The following is a 17,610-nucleotide window of genomic DNA, read 5'->3' on the forward strand; positions in this document are numbered from 1 at the left end:
CGTTGCTAGACGTCAATCTTGTCTTATAGATTTGATCGAATTAAAGAGTTTAATTCGATCACCAATTAGAAAGGATTCTAATTGTTAAGTTCGGGTTCGCGTAGTTTGGACTTAAATCGATTAGAAGAGTTCTAATCAAGTTGGGTCAACTCGCACTCACACCTATTGCTAGCTAAGTATGAAACTCAATGGGTTACACACAAGAAAACTTATTAAGGGTCTAATTGGATTAGATCATGTTTGCAAGATAGACATCCTAGCAGGTGTTGCAAACCCTTAGCTCTTGATTCGAATTGGATTTGAATCCGATTCTTAATTGATCTAATTTGATTAGATCATGTTCTAATATGGGTTAGCCAAGAGTTGGCACCTAATTGGCTTGATTTGGGTCTAATTGGATTAGATTTAATAAATCATTCAATCTAGACCGTTAGATCTTGATCTACCGTTGGATGAAGACATAATGGAGAGTTGGTTTAACCCAATTGGATTGGGTTAGAGGATGGCTATCATAATTGACCATTGGATCTTAATCCCATCATTGGATGAAGACATAATGGGTCAAGTGAATGGCGCCTTGCATTGGAGCCCTTGGATCATCATCATAAATGATCAAGAGGTGAGGCGTGATGGACATGTGATTAGCATGTGATGTTGACTTGGTCAAAATATGGCACCACATGAAAGGACATATCATTTGATACACCTCCTCACTTGATCTGCACCTCCTCTTATTTGATATGGCTCTTTAGATGATGCCCTTTCATGAGAGGATGTGTGGATGGGATGCATCCCTTGGAGATGCATCCCTACACCTATTATAAATAGGTTAGCACTCCATGGGTTTCATCATTCCAACTCCATCCCACTCCTCTCTTCTTTCTTTCTTACATTAGTTTCTTTCTTTCTAGCATTGCTTCTAGTGTGTCCTAAGCCAAGACAAGGTGGTCTTCTTTAGGACAAAATGATTAGAAGTGATTTTAGAAGGTTAAAGAAAAATAGAAAGAAAGGAAAGCAAGCCATTAGAGTTCTTTAGAAGAATTCTGCATTAAGGATCAAAGTCTTTAGAGCTTAAGACTTAAATCAAGTTTTCGTGTGGATCAACATTGGAGGGTGAACACTTGGGCACCTAGTGGAAATTCTGCACATTGGATTAGCGTTAGAGGTATTCTTCTATTTCTGCATTTATATTATATTATTTGATTGCTTCCATTAAGGTGATCTTGGCTTATAAGGGTTTTATGTTAAGGAACTTTATCAAGAAATTTTTAAAATTCCTAGCTTCCGCTGCCCATTATAGCATGCTAGAACCCTTCATCAGGCGCTCGATCAACTTAATCATGTACAATACATGATTAATCACCGATGCCCCATCCTTCATCCGTGCGCCGAAAATAGCACAACTAGTCTTGTGTCATTCAACATCGTCGGGAGTGCCAAAAGATTCGTTCAACACTTGAATGATTTCTTCGGGCTGGGCATTCTCGAACCGGCGACTGAACTCGTCGCTCATTGCAGCAAGCATAATGCATCGGACAGTGATACGGTCACTGAGCCACTTCTGATAAGTTTCTTTGACTGCACCCCGTGCATTAGCAGCAGGCTGCTCAGGTGCTGGATCCGTTATCACATAAAGGATCCGTTCATGCTCTAGCATAATCTTAAGTTTTCTAAGCCAGTTATTGAAATTGGGTCCAGTCAACTTGTCATTATCCAACAATGAACGAAGTGACAAATTAGTGGCCATTTCTGCATAAAAAGAAAATCGGCTATCAGTATATGAATTGACAATATCCTAAGGACTTGGACTTTAGTCTAAAGGTCCTCCCACCATTTTATACAAATTTATAGCCTCTACCTCAAATTTGAAGAATTACACTTAATTCTTTAGTGAGCACTAGAACCCAATTGATCGCATATAGGTCCGAGTGTGGCTCGGCCAACCCATATGCACCTATTGGTAGGTTCTGAACCAATTGTTTCACCAAACAATTTCTAGTGATAATTTTACCCCAGTCTCTTTGGCAGGTGTGTGGCGCCTCCACCGAGAATTCTGGTTAGGTCCAACCATTAAATGATAGGGTTCCGTGTAATCAACTAATAGATGACCAAGCCCGAGTGTGGCTCGGCCCATCTGACCATCTATTGAAGGTACACTCGACTCATCATATATCAAATGACAATTTCAATGCCCGATACGTAACAGGCGTGTGGCGCCTCCAATGATTATCGAAACATTGGACTCATTATCATCTAACTTAATGGAAGGCTATGACCTAGTTATCCCCATAACTATTTCATTTTAAGGACCTAATAATTTTAGAGGATTAAATTAGGATAGATAAGAAGATCCGGTTAACCTAAATTCTTCCACTGACTTCACCAAGTCAGATTATAAAGAATTAGATTCAAACTGATTAAGGAGGCACCTAAATCAGTCAAACTGATTTTCCTTACAGGCATGGGTTAACTCGAATCATTAAATGATCCTATCAAAAAATGATTGACCAAATCGGCCAGATAAGTGAGATCGGTGGAAGGGATATACCATTAACTCGACAAAGACGCATCAGTGCGAGTAGCTTCCAATTAAAAACCATCGATCGAGTCTGCCAAATTTATTTTAGACACCGACTGGTTAATCAATTTTGATTTTGACCATCCTAATAACTCGGGCTCAACCACGGAGCCTAAATCAAGTTCCATCTTGGTCAGATCAAAGATATGGAACCGATCAATCTATAACTATTGTAAATTGAATTGAATTATCTTGATTTGATATAATTACTACTTAGTTAGATTTAATCAATTAACTCAATCATTTCATGATTTGATTCTAACTTTAGGTCTAACCCAATTAGAGAACTTGACTTGAGCTAACCCAAACCCCCAAGACTTATGCAATTTGTCATTGAAATTCAATTCACAATTCTAGGTCACTTAATTCTTAATTAAGTGTAGTTTTATGAAATTTTTTTAGATCATTGTATAAGTCTTAAATCAGATGTTAATTACAAATTTTTAGTTCTTAAAATCAGATCTAAATTTGTGAATTAAACATTCCGATTTCATATTTAATTCATGTTTAAATCATTAACGATTTATGTTCATATATCACATATATAAACTAACATGAATTAACTTAAATAACATGCATCATAAACATTTATTTTCAGATCTTATATGTCTTAAAAAATCAAAGATTAAAAGGATCATAAATTGCATTTAGATCTAATCTAAATAAGTTTATGATTTCAAATTTTACATGTTCAATATATCATATATATTAATCATAAAACATGCATCACATGCATCCAAATTTCAGATCTAGTTAATCATGTAAAAATAGCAATTAAGGATAGAAAACTTTAGACTTCATCTTTGATCTCCATGGATCGGATTAAGATCATTTTTCTTTTAGAACATATCCAATAAAGTGTTCATGAAGAATTAAGGATACTGATTTTGCAGTGCTTCATTTCTTCTGGTTTTTCTTGACTTATAGAACTTCACAATTAAGCCAACATCATTAGTACACAACATTATCTCAAGTGCTTTGTAATCATCAAAATTCATCCTTTAGGGTTGACAATTTTGATTTATTAAGAGCTATTCATTGGAATTTTGAATATTTTTAAAATAATTATTATATTCCAGCTACATTGTATAAGTGTGGTTATAGTTGGAAAGGCTATTGAGTTGATTTATGTTACTTTTAAATTGTTCTTATGAATATGAATATGAACTTAGTATTTGAAAAATTATAGATATTCTTATTTTGAGTTATTTAAACTTATTGACTTTCTCTATATACTTAGTATTAATAAGAAAACTAATTTGAACTATCTAGTTGAGGTGTTTATTACTTACTATGATGGTGAGATCATTATTTGGTCCTTTACAGATCCAAAGAACTAGATGCTGACAAGGTTCTAATGGAAGTGTGATTAGATGCAAGAGTAGAAAATTCATCATAACTTAGAATTAGTATTTGATTAGGTTTCTTTACTAATTTAATTTTCAGAGAATAATTGATGTTAATTTTTTGTGAACAAAATTTTTGGAGATTCTTGTTAGTTTTGGATTATCATCATTAAATTGAAAAATTTTAGTTACTACTATTCCTTTGCTTAATTCATTTTGTTGTGATATTATGATGAATGCCTTGCATAGTTATGGGGTAATGCTCAATGAGTGTGCAGAGGTTACTACATCCCTATCTTGCTATTTTAGGTCAGAGGTGTCAAGTATATCCTGTGTGATGTGATGATCGCAGCAGAATATCGCACGGGACGTCGTTCATTATATGAACATGCCACAGATCATAGAGTTCAAAAAATTTTCTGGATCCAAATCCAGAAGACTTTTGAACTCATAAGGAAAGGAAGATTAGGATTTGAAAGAGGTTGATTAAATATTATAAAACTGAAACAAAAATTAGAAATAAGATTTGAAGATCCCATCTTCAAACTTTGTGTAGGTGGAAAAACACCGCAGCCTGATGATCATAGGAGGTTCCTGTTAGAGCCGCACAAGTGTTCGGCCTCTACAGATATTCACACGAGGACATGATTATCTAAGATCAGATCTTACCAGAGTGCTAGCTCCTTGCAAAGATCTCTTATGACTATCAAAATGATAAGAAGAAGATCAGCAACTACCTCCTTGAAGAAGAACTCTTTTTCTTCAACCTTCCTCGCGATGGAGGAAGAGGAAGAATGAAGCTTTTACCGTGGATCTTCCTTTCCTTGCAACCATGGAAGAAGAGGAAGAAGAAGATCTCTTGCTGCCGTGGAGGAGGGAGGAAGAAGAGGGCTTGGGCATGGAGGAAAGAACTCCTTCTTTCCTTGGGCATGGGATCTCTTCCCTTGATTCTCCTCTCAAGCTTCCAACGCCTTGGAAGAGGAAGAAGAATCCCTTCACCTTGCTGCCGTGGAGAAGGAAGAAAGGAATAGGGAGGAGGCATGGAGAAGGAACTCAATTCATCCTCTCACACGCCTCCAATGCCCCTATTATAATTGATGGCCTAGGATTTTTCCAAGGCTTATCATGACAAGAGATAAACTCTTCATAACCGCCCACCCTTGGATCAATGCCAAGTGTCAGTCCGGGGGGGACCACTACGGCTCCTCTCTTCTCGAGAATCCATACATCCCTTATCAGTGTATGGATAGCTATCTCTCGAGCACAGGTTTAGGTTCGGCCTCTATGAAAAAATGGAGCACCTAACAACGCATCTTCACAGACCAAGAACTACGAGATCGCCCCTTTCCCTAGAGTAACTTTTATCCATTATGCGACGACCCTCCCACTCGGCACCATCGGATCACTAAGGCCGACTTTCATCCCTGCTTGATGGGTGGGTCTTGCAGTCAAGCTCCCTTCTGCCTGACGAGTTCGAAGAAGCGCATTAGCTATACAAGAATCTGTGTTGAGGTTGATGCGTCAAAGGACTTTTGACCTTCAATGCGGAAATTGTTCCTGGACCATTGTTTTTGTGGAATATGATTGGAGGCCTTCAGTCTGCTCCCTGTGTAAGGTTTTTGAGCACTCTATTAGAAGTACTTCACAAAGCTTCCCTGAATTGGATGGATGAAGAATCCAAAAAATCGACAAAAGATCAGATTGTTCGACGATTGGGCGCCATGATCATGTGGATTAGAATCCACTTAGGTGGTGCCTCAAATCAATGCATGACATGTGTCCTTGGATCTAGAGATTTGAGCCTAATCAAGCTTTTTCATTCGTCAGGCAGAAGAATTAGATGGGGCGCCATGGTTGATTCCTAATCACATTAGAAGAATTAGATGGGGCGCCATGCATCCTACAACGCCATGCGAACTTTAGAGTTCGCATGGTGTGAACACAACTTAATGCATTTTCATCCTACGATGCTATGTGGACTTTAAAATCTTCATAGTGTGAACACGACTTAAGGCATATACCATGATCTAATCAGGAATGACCCAATTATGAGCCCAACTCAATTTGGGTCGAACTCAATTTGATTTGGCTCATCAAATCAGCCCAATTGCAATCCAATTGCAATTAATTCCACTTAATTCTTCTTCTATTAACTCACTAACACTTAGTAGGTTAATTCAATCACCAATTACATTAATAATTGATATCAATTGTGATTCTAAATCATAATTATGATAGTGTGACTAATCAAATTCTCTATGTGTGTGATTCCGTAGGTTCTATTCTGTCTGGTAGTAAGACATATTGAGATCCCCATCTCAATATCACTGAAACTCCTTTCAGTGCACTGAAACTCCTTTCAGTTCTACTCTTAGGGTTCACTGATCACCAAGTGAATACCTTCGAGTCTGACAATCCCAGTAGTATGTGGTGGCAACCCAGTAGAACAGAATGTCTAAACCTCTAGGTGCAGTTAGCGTATGATACAATTCCTCTATCATGGATCCGATAGGATGGAAGTTATGGATAACTCGTCAAATTCCATCGTCCGTCATATGTCAAATTTATTCGACTTCTAGTTCGAGATATGAAAAACTGGTGCGGGCACCAGAATTTGGAAAAAACTCCAATCAATTAACTCAAGGTCACTGTGGTTAACTTAAATTTGATCGAGTCCTGTAAATAAAATTATTGAGTCAGAAAGCAAGCCAAGTCAGGTTTCTACCACCACCTTTGCACACCCTTGGAGCACCACCTCGGCATCCACATCAACATCAGCTAGCCACCTCACCGCCACTCCAACCAATGGAAGTACGCCAACCAAGATGAAGTCAAGCATAAGGAGCCGACCACATCATGCCATCTCATCAAAGGAACCAATGCAACGTCATCCCACCTCATCAAAAGAACCAATCCCTATGCAACATGCTATGTGCCACCTATTGGGACGCCACCTCAACACCACATCAGCAATCATCTCAACCAGACGCCACCTCAACACCACATCAGCAATCATCTCAACCAGACGCCACCTCAACACCACATCAGCAATCATCTCAACCAAGAGGATAATGCCAAATGAAAAAATCAAAATCAAAAGAACCAATCACCATGCCACCTCATACAAGTTGAAACGTCACCCAAATTCAAAGTCCAAGAGGTCGGCCACCATTTTCACATCAAAATAGAGCAAGAAATGATTTTTTTTTCTCTTTCCCAACGCTGAAACATGGGAGACCTCTACGCCGTTAATTTCAAATCCTCCCCAGCACACCAAAGCTTCCCAAATCCTCGTTTCAAAACAACGTTCCCAATCTGCTTCGCGATCATCGTCCGCTCAGCCACCACCTTCCGAATCCAAGAAATGGCATTCCGAGTCTTTCGGATTCCTAGCTCCAAGTCGTGATCGGCTCCTCCCAGCATCGCGTCCCAGCCGCTCGTGAAGTCAGCCGGGCGTCTTCCGCATCCAAGCATCTGCAGCATCCTCTTCATCCGGATCCACTCCTAGCAGCCAAGAGTCACAGCCGATGCTCCCATCCTCCCATGGTCCAAAGAAGGAAAGCCATGAAGCGTGATTCCATCCACGGATCCATAGCTCACGACCCAGCATTTTGTTTTTTGCCATCACCGTCCGCGTCTCCTCTAAAATCAAGATCCCCAAATCCCGGATGACCCCGCCTCTGCCTCTTCTCCCTTCCACATTCACCAGCCTTTGCAATTAAGCCCGAGATCTAGCTATTCTCCCACGGATTGACGCCCTTCATCATCTTCGTCTGCGATCTGCCCTCCAGCATCACGCCTTGGAATCAGCAGCCCATGATCCATTCCCCCTTCCCGAATGAGCACCCTGGACGATCCTCTCCACGCGATCCATCGTTGGCTTCAAGGTGGAGTCTATATAAGGAGGAGGGTGACCATCGTCTGAGGGGGGAAGGGAGGAGGAGGTCGGTTCAAAAGAAAGAAAATAAAGAACAGAGCATGCTCTATTTTGGAAGAGAAAGAAGAATAAAAAAACAAAAAAAAAGAGGGGAGAGACGCTGGGATGCCAAACGGAGCGGAAGTTTTTCATATGAAGACGGGAGGTCATCCGGAAGCCATGTACGGTTGAACATCTAGTCTAGGGCTGGATGAAGCCCTAGCAATGTAACAAGGCATTTGTAGTTCTTACTATTTAAATTTTTTGGAGCTCGTTTAAATTCTTATTATCAATAAAAAAATTCTTTTATGATGTTTGAACTTTGAGCATGCTATTTACTATTCATATTTGCTAAAGTAGTATAAGATGATCCATGTCTAGGAAGATGAGGTGTACTGCACTCTAGGTTAGCATAATTAGGTAGACACTTTTTGCTATACCTAAGATGGATCTTCCTAAAACTCTTTATGCTTTTATTTTAAAAGGCTTGTAGCTAATTTGCATGCCTCTCCAAAAGATAAATAAATTAAGAACACAGATCCTGATGCAATGCTATGCGGTGGACTCCAAACCCTAGATCCATTTACTCTGATAAATTCTAATTCATACTCATAGATTAATTTAGTTAAATCAAGTTAGCAAATTCTTCTTCTTGATTTATTTTTAAAGAAAAATAACTTATTCTCCAATTCCTGTGGACCGACACCCGTAATCACTATCGTACAGGATACGTGGTATTGCGTGGTTTATTTTTGAAATTGAAAGAACCGATCAGTACCCCTTCACAAGGAGGATCAAGCCACACGTAGTTCTTTTTAAGTTTCAAAAATGCACCAAAAAAATAAATCAAACAATTTAATTCATGCATGCTTACAAGATCAAATCTAGAAATCAGCACATTAAGAACACATAGGATTATGCCGGAATCGTTTAAAAAATTATGCTAAAACTTTTATGCATGATTAAGCACAAATTAATTTAAAATTAATTTGATCAGCTTAAGTCCTTTTGGTTCTGACCTAATCCAATCAGATCAAAACCCTGATTGAGCCCAAAGTTGAATCCAATTCAATTTGGCTCATCCTTAGCTCAATTACTCAATCAAATTGAGTTTATTAGTAATTTAATTACTAATTAATCCTTCGATAATTACTTTAATTATTTTATAAGATAATTTGCCAATCAAATTGACCAAATTACCCCTGAATGATTCTTAATCATTCATCAGCCTTCTTGATCAATCAGGAATCTTCTATGCGTGTGACCTCATAGGTTCGAACCTAAACCGGTAGTGTTGCTGGTGGTCCAAACCGAGAACGATTGGCACAGCGGTGTGAACGGGGTTCCGTTTGAGTTGCCTTGGTTGGTGTTGATTGCGCTCCACCTTCCACCGGAAAACCTGCAAGCAAGCCTCGCACCACCACTGGGGTAGTGGGGGCCCTCCGACGATCAAGTCAGAGGAGATTGGAGGAGAAGGAGAGATAATAGTAGCAAGTAGGAGAATGCTCTGAAAGTTCTTGCTTACCTCCCCCCTTCTCCCCCCAGCCGCATATATACCAGGCTGGGGGGTCCTTCTGGGGGGTTGGTCATCGTGTGGCACGATGGAGTTGCCACTGACATGGCCGTTACAGGGCGTCGTGGGGCAGCGCTGGGTACGGCCATGACAGGGCGTAGTGGAGCTCCGCTTTGTACGGCTGTTACAGGAGATCGTGGAGCAGCGCCGGATACGACCGTTGCAGGGAGTAGTGGAGCAGAGGGTCGCGGCGTGCTTCAGAGGAACAGCCTGTCGTTGTCGAGAGATTGCCGACTCGGGGTCGGATTGCTGGATCAAGGGGCAGCCGACTCGGGGTCGGGCTGCGAAGCCGAAGATATCCGACTCGGGGTCGGGTTACTGAATCAAGGGGCAGCCGACTCGGGGTCGGGCTGCGAAGCCGAAGATATCCGACTCGGGGTCGGGTTACTGGATCAAGGGGCAGCCGACTCGGGGTCGGGCTGTGAAGCCGAAGATATCCGACTCGGGGTCGGGTTACTGGATCAAGGGGCAGCTGTAGTCTTCTTGGGCGCGCGTGCCGGTCACGTGGGGCATGGTGGCTGAGTTCCTCCGTAACAGTAGCCCCCCACTTCCGAGCCTGGAACCAGAAGGGGAACGGGTGAAGGAAGTGATGCTTCGAGATTGCCGCCATCCCTCGAAGAGGCGCGCGCGCTTCGAGCTCCCCGCCTTCTTTATGGCGTATGGCGGTTGTTGCTGACCTGGCGGTCTGAGGATTTCGGCGGACATCCTTCCTTAATGGCGTCGATTCGCCTTTGGGGCGCGAGCGACCCTTCGGCAGCCAGGCGTCCTCTGGCGTCACCGAGGCGTCACCCACCTTTCCGCCTATTTAACCGGGGTCCTCCTCCGTCCGCCTTTCTCTTTACAGACATATTCGAGTTTCTCCTTTGCGCTGCCGTCATCGCCGTCGGACTGTTCGCTTGCTCCTCCTTTGACGCTCTCGGAGCCGTTCTTCCTTCTCTTCCGGTGAGTTGCCTCATTCTTTAATTTAGGGCTCTCCATACTCTCCTTTTGTATTAGTGTACTCCAGTCGTTCCGGTCCTTTCCCCCTTCTTGACCCTGTCCTGACCGTAGATTCACTGGCCATTAGGGATGGGCGAAGTGAGAGCAGACCGCAATAAGTCGGAGTTGGTCGCCGAAGACCTAGATAGGTTCGTGGCTCGATACCACCTTCCCGAGGCCTGCAATGTTACACTCCCGGGGCCTGAGGAGAGGATGTCCCATCCTCCTCCAGGGAAGGTTGCCATCAATGAGGGCATTCTTCAGGCCGGGTTCCGCTTTCCCCCCTCGGACTTAGTCGTTCAGGTGCTTCGGGGTTTAAGAGTGGCGCTGACGCAACTGGTGCCGAACTCATGGCGCGCCCTGACGGCCTTTCAGGTTCTCTGCCGCATGCACGAGGTTCCCGCCACCCTGAATGTCTTTTGGGAATGCTACGGCCTGAGCGGCCACCCCCAGGATAAAGGGTGGTGGTGCTTTGCGGCGCAGCGAGGGTGCGGCCTCGTCAAGGAGGCTCCTACCTCCATTCACGGCTGGAAGGGGCGCTTCTTTTTCGTTGACGCAGATCCCTCTTGGGGAATCAGGGCAACTTGGGAGACGCCGATGAAGTCCCCGATTGGCCTATCGAGGTTGTCGAGGGAGGAATCCGATGGCGTCGCCGTCTTGAAGGAGTTGGTTGCCGAGGGCCGGCTCCCCCCGGTGGCTCGCCTTATTTCCGAGGATACCTTGGTGAACGTCGGTCTGAGCTCGGTCCCCGCTGACCGTGAGCCCGCCACCATTTCTTTTTTAGCTCTTTTCTCCTCTTTCGTTTCGTTCTTTCCTTCAGTTTCTCAACCTCCGACCACCTCGTCCTTTTTGCAGAGATCGACGACGTCATGCGGTCGGACAAGGCAACGGCTGTTGGTAGGACGTCCCTACTGGAAGCAGTCCGGAGGAAGAAACGAGCTCCTCCGAGCGGGGCCCCACCGGCGAAGAAGTCCCGCCGGCAGGCGACTCCGACGCCGACAGACGGGTCCGGACCCACCGATCAGGGGGACGCCGCGGGCGCGGACCGGGAGTTGACGCTGTATCAGCCCTCCGATGCCGAGACTACCGTTTCTCCGGAGGCATCACCCGGGCGCGCCCGAGATGGACGGGTCGGACGTGATCGGTTCCCAGCCCAGCCTTCGACTCGGTCGGCTCCGGATGATACGAGGAGGGACGCGCCGAGGCCCCGGCCGAGCGGGACCCTGTCAATTTCAGGGGCGGTCCCCGCCCCGAGCATGGTCAGCATGACTCTTCCCCAAGCGATGGGTAAGGGTAAGGCTGCAGAACCACCGTCCGACTCAGGGGAGAAGTCGGGGTCGGCCTTCACTTTCGTCGGTGCCCGAAACCTCATCGAGACGGTACTGCTGGAGAAGGACCGCAGGCAGGTCCGGGAGATGAGGGTCCCTGACGTTGGGGCTGCCAGCTGCGTCTGTCTCATGTCGGTGAGTGTTCTTTCAGTCGCTTTCATCATTTATAGGCTCTGTTGATCCCCGCCTGACGCCCTCGTTTTTCCTATCTCTTAGCTCGCCCAGTACATGATCCGCCTGGAGGAGTGCTACGAGGAACAGGCGAGGCTTCTGGCGAGGGCCGAGAGCCAACTGAAGGCAGTAGAGGAGGGAGGTCAGGCTGCGGCGGGGAGGACGACCAGGGACCTTGAGACGAGGCTCCAGGTGGCCGAAGAGCGGGCACTCGGCTTCGCCACCCTCGAGAAGCAACTGTTGGAGGCTCGGGAGCAACTCAAGGTTGCCTCGGGTCTCGAGGGCGAGATCAAGAAGGCGGAGGAGCGGGCCGAGAAGCAGTCTCGGAAGGCTGCCGACTACCGGGAGAGGTGGGAGAAGGCCCAGCGGTCAGCCGACAACGCCCGCAACCGGACCCGGTCTCTTGAAGCCAAGCTGGGCGAATTGGAGTCGGCCTTGGAGAAGTCCCGCGCGAGCGACCAGGAGCTTCATTCGCGCCTGGAGGAGGCTGAGGCTGCTCGCATCGCTGCCGAGGCGAAGCACAAGGAGGCCCAGGCTGATCTGCTGAGGGTCTCCTCCGAGGCGGATGACCGGATTGTGGCGAAGGTCTTGGAGGCAAAAGCTCAGATTATGGAGCGAGCAGAGGCGGCGCTGGCCGAGAAGAGTGCGGAGATCGGGCGTCAGGCGGTACAGGCTTATCGTCAGTCCGCCGAGTTCACCCGTGACATGTCGGGGGCGGTACAGGCCTATCGTCAGTCTGACGAGTTCGTCCGTGACATGTCGGACGCGGGGTCCGACTCCTTTGTCTTAGGCTTCGAGGAAGGCCTGGCAAGGGTGTCGGCTAAGTACCCCAAAATTGACCTGAGTGGGATCTCCCTTCTCGACTCCCCTCCGGCGCCATTGCCTGTTGATTCTCCAACCGTCTTCCTACCCCATGCAGACGTGCCGGGCGTTCCCGACCCGGGGGTTCCTCCAAGCTGACCCTCTGTACTTTTCTTTGTGTGTTGGCGTTTTGCCAAGTTGTATGGGTCTCGGCCCTGAAACAATGAAAGTTAATGCAAATAGAGTTTCTTCATTTCACTTTCGTCCTTCTTTTTAACTCTTGGTAGCGTCTCGCTGACTCCCGACTCTTGAAATTCTTCTGGCGCTAGGCCAGGTATCTGAGGGTTAGGCCTCAGGAAATTCTTCCGGCGCTAAGCCAGGCATCCGAGGGTTAGGCCTCAGGAAATTCTTCCGGCGCTAAGCCAGGCATCCGAGGGTTAGGCCTCAGGAAATTCTTCCGGCGCTAAGCCAGGCATCCGAGGGTTAGGCCTCAGGAAATTCTTCCGGCGCTAAGCCAGGCATCCGAGGGTTAGGCCTCAGGAAATTCTTCCGGCGCTAAGCCAGGCATCCGAGGGTTAGGCCTCAGGAAATTCTTCCGGTGCTAAGCCAGGCATCCGAGGGTTAGGCCTCAGGAAATTCTTCCGGCACTAAGCCAGACATCCGAGGGTTAGGGCTCAGGAAATTCTTCCGGCGCTAAGCCAGGCATCCGAGGGTTAGGCCTCAGGAAATTCTTCCGGCGCTAAGCCAGGCATCCGAGGGTTAGGCCTCAGGAAATTCTTCCGGCACTAAGCCAGGCATCCGAGGGTTAGGCCTCAGGAAATTCTTCCGGCGCTAAGCCAGGCATCCGAGGGTTAGGCCTCAGAAAATTCTTCCGGCGCTAAGCCAGGCATCCGAGGGTTAGGCCTCAGGAAATTCTTCCGGCGCTAAGCCAGGCATCCGAGGGTTAGGCCTCAGGAAATTCCGCTCGTTGGTCGGCCAAGGCTGGCGCAAGCCGAGGCGACCGGTCGGGGCTTCAGGCTAGTCTGCTCCCGGGATGATCATCGGGTTAGCCAGGCATCCGAGGGCCGAGCCTCGGGAGATTTCGCTCGTTGGTCGGCCAAGGCTGGCGCAAGCCGAGGCGACCAGTCGGGGCTTCAGGCTAGTCTGCTCCCGGGATGATCATCGGGTTAGCCTGGCATCCGAGGGCCGAGCCTCGGGAAATTCCGCTCGTTGGTCGGCCAAGGCTGGCGCAAGCCGAGGCGACCGGTCGGGGCTTCAGGCTAGTCTGCTCCCGGGATGATCATCGGGTTAGCCTGGCATCCGAGGGCCGAGCCTCGAGAAATTCCGCTCATTGGTCGGCCAAGGCTGGCGCAAGCCGAGGCGACCGGTCGGGGCTTCAGGCTAGTCTGCTCCCGGGATGATCATCGGGTTAGCCTGGCATCTGAGGGTTGTCAGGCCTCAGGAGATTCCGCTCGTTGGTCGGCCAAGGCTGGCGCAAGCCGAGGCGACCGGTCGGGGCTTCAGGCTAGTCTGCTCCCGGGATGATCATCGGGTTAGCCTGGCATCCGAGGGCCGAGCCTCGGAAAATTCCGCTCGTTGGTCGGCCAAGGCTGGCGCAAGCCGAGGCGACCGGTCGGGGCTTCAGGCTAGTCTGCTCCCGGGATGATCATCGGGTTAGCCTGGCATCTGAGGGTTGTCAGGCCTCAGGAAATTCCGCTCGTTGGTCGGCCAAGGCTGGCGCAAGCCGAGGCGACCGGTCGGGGCTTCAGGCTAGTCTGCTCCCGGGATGATCATCGGGTTAGCCTGGCATCCGAGGGCCGAGCCTCGGGAAATTCCGCTCGTTGGTCGGCCAAGGCTGGCGCAAGCCGAGGCGACCGGTCGGGGCTTCAGGCTAGTCTGCTCCCGGGATGATCATCGTGTTAGCCTGGCATCCGAGGGCCGAGCCTCGAGAAATTCCGCTTGCTGGTCGTGCGCCTGTCGCTTGCCGCCCGACGGAATTTCTCCGTGGCCAGCTGCGATCGTGTTTCTCCTCCTCTCCAAGCATCGCCTGGGGAACACCAGATGGGCATTAAATGCTAATTAAGGGGTTACCTAGGAAATCGGATCGCCAGTTGCTGCTTGCGAGGAGTGTCAGTTAAGCGGCCGCGATACGCGCGTTCTTCGAGGCGGATGCGGCCTGGGCGCGAGCGGAGATACGTGGACCTAGGGGTACAGGCCACCCGGAGTGTCCTGCACAAAGAATGCGATTAAGGAGAATAACGCTTAGGAAATCGCGGGAAGATACGCCTCGAGAGCCGGATCGGCTCCGAATTCAATGCGCCCGCATTTATTGGAGCCACCCGCATCGGAACGACCGGGGGGCCGCAGTTTGGCTATAAATATAGGTACAGGTGCGATGGAGCCTGCCAAGCCGGAGCTGTTCAGGTTGCCATGGATCGTGGGCCTCCTCTCTGGCGCATGGTTGAGAGACCCCTACCGAAGGAACGGGAGGCGCGCCCTTCGCGACTTCCGCCAACTAGCCGTTTTATCTGGGATCAACAAGGAGGTTCTCCCCGGCGGAACTCCGCTCTAGGTGTTTCATCCGGGATCACGTCTCCCCTCCTTGAAGTTCGGCCTCCCGATTGAGCTCCGCACCAGGCGCTTGATCCGGGACCGCGCCTCCATATGCTCTTCCCCCTTGTATTCCTTCTCTCCCCTAACACTGGGGAGGACCGGAATATCCCTTGGAGGTGGCGTTCCCCTGGAGGCAGCGGAAGCTTCGTCTGCGGCGGCTCCTCGTCTTTTTCGTGAGGCGTGGATGGCGCCTCTGGGTAGGAGCAGTGTGGACTTCTCCTTCGTCCACTTCTTCTTCATCCGCGCCGGCTCTTCGTCTTCTTCGTGAGACGCCAATGGCGCCTCCGGTTGGAAGCACCCACTTCCGGCGGGATTGCAGCCGCTTCGAATGGAGGTTTCGGGATCCCAGATCTTTAGCTCCTCGGAGTCTCCGCCTCTTCTTTACTTTCTTTACACCCTAATTCCCCTCTGGGAATTCCTTGTAATCACACGAGCACGCCATTGTAACCAGAAATTATTGAAATGAAAAGTGTTATACATTTTTGAACTGTCTTTCTGGCATTGTCGTTCTACTGGTAATACATCCGCAGGTTAGCGGAATTCCAGCTCCTTGGAATTTCTCGACCATCTAGGGCCTCCAACTGGTAGGAGCCAGGTCGGTTTACCCAGCGAACCCTATACGGGCCTTCCCAATTTGGCGCTAGCTTCCCACCTTCCGCAGGTTGAGATGCTTTAGCTCGCCTTAGCACCAGATCTCCAACTCTGAAAAGCTTCGGTCGGACCTTGGAGTTGTAATATCGGGCCACCCTCCGCTGATACATCGCCATCCGAACCTGCGCCATTTCCCTCGCTTCTTCCAAGAGATCCAGGTTCCCTCGGAGTTGCTCCGAATTGGCCTCGGGTCGGTGCGCGGCCACCCGAGGTGAGGGGAGTCCGAGCTCCACGGGGACAACGGCTTCCGTGCCATAGGTTAGGCTGAAAGGCATCTCCCCGGTAGGGGTCCGATGCGTGGTCCGATACGCCCAAAGGACATTCTCGAGTTCTTCGACCCAAGCTTGCCCCGTCCGACCGATTCGCGCTTTGATTCCTTGGAGGATTGTCCGATTTGTGACCTCGGCCTCGCCGTTGGTTTGGGGATGGGACACAGATGTGAACCGATGCTCGATCCCGAACTCCTCGCAGAAGTCACGGAAATGCTTGTTGTCGAACTGTCGGCCATTATCCGAGATGAGGACCCGAGGTACCCCAAATCGGACAATGATGTTCTTCTTCACGAACTTCCGGACTTGCGCCTCCGTTATAGTGGCCAGCGGCTCTGCCTCCACCCACTTGGTGAAGTAGTCGATTGCAACAATCAAAAATTTCCGCTGAGCTGAAGCGACGGGGAATGGTCCGAGGATATCCATTCCCCACTGGGCGAAGGGCCAGGGTGCAGTGATTGGTGCCAAGGGGACAGAAGGGACTCTCTGGACGTTGGCGTGGCGCTGGCAGGCGTCGCATTTCCGTACATGATCCTTTGAGTCCTCCAACAAGGTAGGCCAATAATAGCCTTGCCTCATGATCTTGTGCGCCAAGGACCTAGCCCCCAAGTGTGATCCGCAAACGCCTTCGTGGACTTCGCCGAGGACGTAGGCCGCTTCCGAGGGGCGGAGGCACTTTAAGAGGGGGGCGGTGAACGAGGTCCGATACAGCCTCCCTTCATAGAGTACGTAGTGGGCGGACTTCATAACAAGTCGCCGAGCTTGATCTTCGTCTTCAGGGAGGATCCCTTCGGCGAGGTAGGCGACAAGCGGGTCCATCCAAGACGGCTCTGGATCAATCGCCATCACCGCTCCAGCCTCGCCGATGCTCGGGGTATCCAGGGTCTCCAGGTAGATCGCCCTCGACAAGTTGTGCGCGTCTGCGCTCACTAAGCGGGACAACCTGTCGGCCCTGGCATTTTCACTTCTTGGGACTTGCTGGATGTCGACACTGCCGAGGTCGGGAATGAGTGCTTGCACCTTCCGGACGTAATTCTGCATGGTCGGGTTCCGGGCTTCGAACTCCCCACGGACCTGCCCGACCACCAGCTGGGAGTCGGTGAAGACCTTCAGGCGCCGGATGCCGATCTCCTTGGTGAGTTTGAGTCCCGTGACTAGGGCCTCGTACTCCGCCTCGTTGTTGGTCACTGGAAATCCGAACCTCAAGGCATACTCGGCTATCACTCCATCAGGGCTGGTGAGGACCAGCCCGGCCCCTCCACCTTCGGGGTTCGACGACCCATCGATGTGAAGCGTCCAAATCGGGAGGTCGAGGCTGGGTGTTTCCGGCGACCTAGGTTCCGCCTCCTGCACCGTGCACTCAGCGAGGAAATCCGCGAGCGCCTGGGCCTTGATGGCGGGTCGGGG

Source organism: Phoenix dactylifera, chromosome 6, assembly GCF_051530095.1.
Source record: "Phoenix dactylifera cultivar Ajwa chromosome 6, Ajwa_hap1_PhDact_Kaust_v1.1, whole genome shotgun sequence".
NCBI lineage: Eukaryota > Viridiplantae > Streptophyta > Magnoliopsida > Arecales > Arecaceae > Phoenix > Phoenix dactylifera.